Source organism: Dioscorea cayenensis, chromosome 19 (assembly GCF_009730915.1).
Source record: "Dioscorea cayenensis subsp. rotundata cultivar TDr96_F1 chromosome 19, TDr96_F1_v2_PseudoChromosome.rev07_lg8_w22 25.fasta, whole genome shotgun sequence".
NCBI lineage: Eukaryota > Viridiplantae > Streptophyta > Magnoliopsida > Dioscoreales > Dioscoreaceae > Dioscorea > Dioscorea cayenensis.
The window spans coordinates 15420708-15426764 of record NC_052489.1 but is presented as its reverse complement, the minus strand read 5'-3'; positions in this window follow the sequence as shown (position 1 = coordinate 15426764).

Genomic DNA, 6057 nt, shown 5'->3' with positions numbered 1-6057 from the left:
TATTGATTATATTTTTGATTTTGAGACACCATTTGTATGCATATGCAAATACATGGGTCATTTAATAATACAGTACCCAAATGGCTGGAAAATTGTATCCATATGTAATAGGAATACTTGGCCAACACCTCTTCTGGGGAGATCTTTCTTTCAGGTTGTAGCTGTTGGGACTAGTATTGGTAGTTCTGTTGTAGGGGAGGTCTCTATTGCTACCCTTGACTTTGGTTGTAGGTACTTCTATATGGGTTATTCTGGTTCCTCTGATCTTCTTTGATATAGTAAACCTGTTCCATAAGAGCTACTATTGAGCTTACAATCGAGCACTGAAATGGTCCATGTCCTCCTCCATAAGTTTCACAAAACAAAACGGCCCTGGAATTCAAGCTGGCACCTTGACCATTACTCATGAGTTGATCTAACTTTCATGTCAACGCATCTACTTTCTCCACCAAAGAGGTATCTGTTTCTATCTCATGCAACCCGGCCATCTTTAGGTGTCTCCCTCTTGAACTCCAGTGTGATTCATTATTTGCCATGTCTTTGAATAATTGTTCTGCTTCTTTAGGATACTTGTTACTCAGAGATCCTCCTACTGTGGTGTCAATGATCTACCTAGTCTAGTAAGCCCATTGTACAAATTTTGCAATCTCATCCATGAACTGAATTCATGATGTGAGCACCACCTAAGAAGGTCCTTGAATCGTTTATGTGCCTTGAATAGTGTTTCTGATTCTCCTTGCTTAAATACTAAGATCTCCTTCCTGATCTTTGTTGCCTTGCTTGGTGGAAATTATCATCCAAGAAATTTCTCCACCAAGTCATTCCATGACTTGATCAAGTTCGGTGCTAGGGAAGTAACCCACTGGCATACCGAACCTCTCAAGCTGAAAGGAAAGAGTCATAATCTGTTCATGTCATCTGTCACTATTCCAATCTTGAATGTCGAATAGATCTATAAAAATCTTGAAAGATGGGCATTTGGGTCTTCATCTACTAGGCCATCAAACTAATAGGAGTTCTGAATCATCCCAATAGTTCTACCTTTGATTTCAAAGTTTTTAGATGCTATTGTTGTGGCTTGCACAGTAAATTCTTCCCCTGTAAAATGCAGCCTCTCATACTCTAACAATGTTTTTCTCAGCCATGGTTGCAGATTTTGCGCTGTCACTATTGCTATCCGCTTCTACAACCGGCCTTTTCTGGAGTCTCCTCAACAATGTTAGGGCTCTCTCTAGTTTGCTGCTTCCTTCTACTAAATCTATGGGATTAAATCTAGTCATGAATAGTCACATATAGAAGAGAGTAATGGTAATAAGTCTTCAACATTGTATAAGTATAGTAATAATATATACTAAAAAAAGAATTGGCTAAAACACAAAGCTATAAGTTTTCTTAAAATCTCTAGACTGTGCTAACCGGCAACCACACCAAAAACTTGATGGACATGTTCTGGGTAACTAAATTATGCATATATATAAGCATGCAAGTATGCACTTAATACTACAATTGGTCTGTTATACCGCAAGTGTAAGGGTCATCAAATAATACCTCGTGGGTGAACACGAGGCTCGTATTTCCCCAGGAATGGAGAGAGGCTCCTATTACTTCCTTTTCACTTAATCAATAGCCTAATTTTTTATGCTCTTTCTTTACTTATACAACACTATTAAACAATATAGTTGGAGAAAACATTAAGCACTCCTAGAAGAAGTTAGGAGTATGCACTATAAGTATCTTGATTATTAATAATGATAGGCGTTAAGTGTTAATTGGGTTCTAAGTTCGAACAAGGGAAATTCAAAGGCTTACTAGCCCTACTACCATGGAGACTAAGTCTAAATCACTAGGAACTTAAGATGGAATCTCTTCCGTCCTAGCCTCTTATTTTTGCCTTAAGTATGGGAATCCTTCACAAAAAGACCAATTAGATCCTAAGTCTAAGGGATAATCAATCCCTATTCTAGAAACCTAGCTATGCCTAACCTCTTAGAACATGCATAGATCTTTCATGGCATGGGTGTCATCAATATTGGGTCATATCCTCCTTATCCACATCAACATGTAACAATCATTAATAACATGCAATGATTAAGAAAACTTGAACAATTTGTATTAATCAATCAAGATTCATTAATAATAACTAAGGGACCTAGACATACAATTCCCCTCGAATTAGGTTCCTATGGATTATGACAAGTAAATCATCAAAGCCCAAGAAAATTACAAGACCAAATAAAGAATAAATAAGCGTTTAATTTATTCCCAGACAAACTCTCTCCAATAGTTCTCTAAAGATGGGGATTAGAGGATCCCAAGGTTGTTTGATTGTGTGGATCATAGTGTGGATTTGTTATTTTAGTTCTTGTTTTTGTGTTTTTCTAGTTTAGTAATGTTTGGATTGATTGTTGCATGTGCTCTTGTTATCGTTGGTTATCTCTGTGTGTTTCATTGTATTGGCTATGCATGTTTTATTTTGTGTCAACTTGAGAGGGTAATTTGTTCGGTTTGGTGGCGCAAAGAAAACCTAAGTCTTGGTGTAATTCAGGCTGAGCACGAGCAGAGAACGACCATGCTCAAGTTGTGATTCTCTCTATTTTGTTATTTAGGAGAATTCCCAGCTGAGCACGGTCTATGAGCTACTTGCATGATTGTGCTTCCCAGTAAGCATGGTTTGTGGGCTCCTTGCACGACTGTGCTTCACTGTTTGGGTTTCGTAGTATTTTCCTAAGATAATCACGGCTAGGGAGCATAGGGATAGCATGACCGTGCTTTCCTTATTGCAAATATCCTAATCTAAGCACGCGCTAAGAATGATTGTGCTTCAGCCTTGCTCTTGCTCGGTTATTCACCTTCTCTTCTTTCCTCTAAAAACCTCTTCGTCGTCGGCTACCCTTCTTTACTGTCACTCATTTTCTCTTCCACTCCTTCTCTTGTGTCTGAGATCTTTTCAAGTTTGGCATTTGTTTGTTGATTCATCTATGGTTTCCCCTTCGCTTATCTGACCTTTTTCCTCTACTCTAGTAATTCGTGTTTCTTAGATTTATTATGACGTTTTGTGTGAAAATCATGCTCATCATGCTTGCAAATGCATAATGTTGATTATTTTAGCTTCTATTTGATGAATATTATTAATCTTGGTTGTATCGTGAGCATGTTAGTTCTTAGGCTTGGGGGAAGATGGTCGTCCTTGAAGCACAATCGTTCTCTTTTAGAAGCATGATTGTGCTTTTGTGTTGCTCAGAGCCCTAAGGGGGGAGCACACTCCTTTAGTCATGGCAAGCAAGTTCTGTGCGCTCCTTGTATAACGGTGCTCCACCTATAATTTTCAATCTATGAACTAAACTGAGTTATTTTCTTTTGTAGACCATGTTGAGAAAACGCACATCGTCTGGGCTATCCTAGAAGAGGCCCACATGTGAGGAGTTGGCCCAGCTCACCAACTTGACACCAATCTTCCATACACAGGTGCACCAAGATCTCTACACACGACTCTCTCATCCTCTCTTTGTCATCAATGCTTGTGTGTTAAGAATGCGAAGTCCTTACGATGAGCATTACTTTTATCAGGTTTAAGAGCTAATAAATGTGTATTTGTATTCTTTTGCAGACGTAGGGTTTTGAAGCTAATTATTAAGAAAAAAAAAGCCAAAAGTAGATCGTGAACGCACTATTTAGTGGAATCCTGGAAAGAACAAACACGAAGACACAAGTAGGCTCTAAGATACATGAATCTGTGCTAACCTCTATGTATTCAAGTCATTACAATGAGTTTGAGGAGTACGAAGGCAGTCATATTTGCGTATCCTGACTTGTACATTGATAACAAGATCTCCATCAATGAAGCCTTTTATTGAAGAAGTGGCACAATCTACGGCATGAATGTGTGCCTATTTATGTTGCCTCGATGAAAAGTGGATTCGGAAGTGTATTTGGGGGGCACTGTAGCAAGTTACCATAACAAAGCAATATAGGAATTTACTATTCACAGTCGGCCAAAAATCAGAATTTCAGAGAATCCAGACGGGTGTGTGGAAATTCCACAAGCCCGTGTGGAAATTAAATAGGGGCGTGTGGAAAATCCACAGGGTTGTGTGGATGCCAGATTCCAAGTTATTTAAAGCCGCGATTCAACCCGATTTCAGCATCCTTTTTCCCATCTTTTCTCCAACTTTTGAGAGGCCGGTGGCTAGGTTTTAGAGAGGTTTTGGCAAGCCTTTTGGAGTGGTTCTACGGCTTCAACACCATGTTTCTTTTGGAAGATAGTTATTGGGGGAGCTTTCGTCGACACCGATCCAGCGTGGTGTGCCCTAGGCTTGACAAGGAGACATTTGGAGAGGACAAGGTCACTCCACAAGTCCATCGACACGAATACCGAGGGGGTTTTCTTATGCATTACTTGTTTTTATTTTTTATTTCATTATTGATTGTATCTTGCTCCATGGAGAGCTAAAAGCCCTAGTGGGTACTTGGGTTTGTGAACCCTAGGATGTATTTGTTTCATTAACCTTTTATTATGCTTTCCTTAATTGATGTCTTTAATTGAGTTCCAATGTTGAATACTTGCTGAATGATTTCCCCCTTAGAGTGACACTAGGGTTGAGAGTCTACATTGGCAATCCTTGTGAGTGAATGACACACCATGAGGGTTAGATAAAACAATATTGGAGAGGGTCGTGAGGGTGAGTTGAGAGGTAGTGGAGCGTCTCTTTTTCTCTCCTGTGTGATTTATCCTACCTCCACATTCCAAGAGTTCTTTGCGGTCACAATAGAGTGAAGGGTTAAGAGATGAACTCCAATGGGGCTTAGTTACGTGAGCAACAGAGTGAAGCGTTAAAGTGACTTTAACACCCAGGGCTTAATTGTGACTAGGGGTCTTTTCGCCTGGACCAAAGGGTTAGATCTACATATAGGAATAGGGTTTATCACTTGGAATCCCTATAGTTTCTTGCAACTTTACACAGTGTGAGGTGTTGAGACTGATTGATTTCTCCGTCGGGAAATAGTGTAGAGTTAGTCATGGTTGATCTTAGGTTTGGGACCATGAATTTACGGATGTCCATGACTCATTAAGCATTAGTTAGGAAGCATAATAGTTGGTTATGAACTTGAATCAATAATCCTAGAAGGAACACTATCCGAGTACCCCACTTTTATCGATTGCCTTTCCTCTCATTTATTTGTGCTTCTCTTTCTTATTTGTTTAGGTTGTTTGCACCGATCTTTATCCACACCATCATTGTTTCATTTCCACTTAGTTAAGTAGCAATCTTGGTGTTTCTATTCCTTATTCCCTATGGATACGATACCCCACTCACTTAGGATTTATTATTTCGACAAACCCATGCACTTGTGGGTCACATGCAAGGGGCATTATGACTTTGGTGAGTCATGGAAGATTGATTGGGATGCCCTTCATGAGGTTGGGTTGGAATAGTAGGTATAGCAGATGTTGAGCACATGAGCTTGGAGACAACTTTTCCTTATCACAGACAACACCTATGAGCAGCTGACGCTCCAGGTATTAGCCAAATTTGAGCTATCTGATGGAACTGTCAGCTTCCACTGTGCTGACACCATTCAGTTCTAGGTATTTGGTATACTACATCAGATGAGCCTCACAGAGTTCTCTATTTGGCTGGTGATCGCTTCCCCGCAAGTGTACGGGATCGCCAAGTAATACCTCGTGCAAAGACACAAGGATCGTATTCCACGGGGCTAAGGATCTCCTATTACTCCTTCTCGAGCTATTATCTAGCCTAAGATCTTAAGTGATGGATTTACTCTACTAAATACAAATAAAACTAAACACAAGATTTGCTAGCAAATTAGAGAGAACAAGCAATAAGCAAGCAAGAGAATCAATGAAGTGCAAAGGCCTATGGATGTGGATCCCCTTGAGGGGTTATCATGCAACATGGATGATGATTTAAATATGCAAGGGTAAATTGGACCATGAGATTCCAAGATTAGAACAACCCCAATTTCTCGGCGATTGAACCCTAATCCCATACGAACATAGATAGGAATTTCTTCCAAATCTACATTCCTACGATTGCA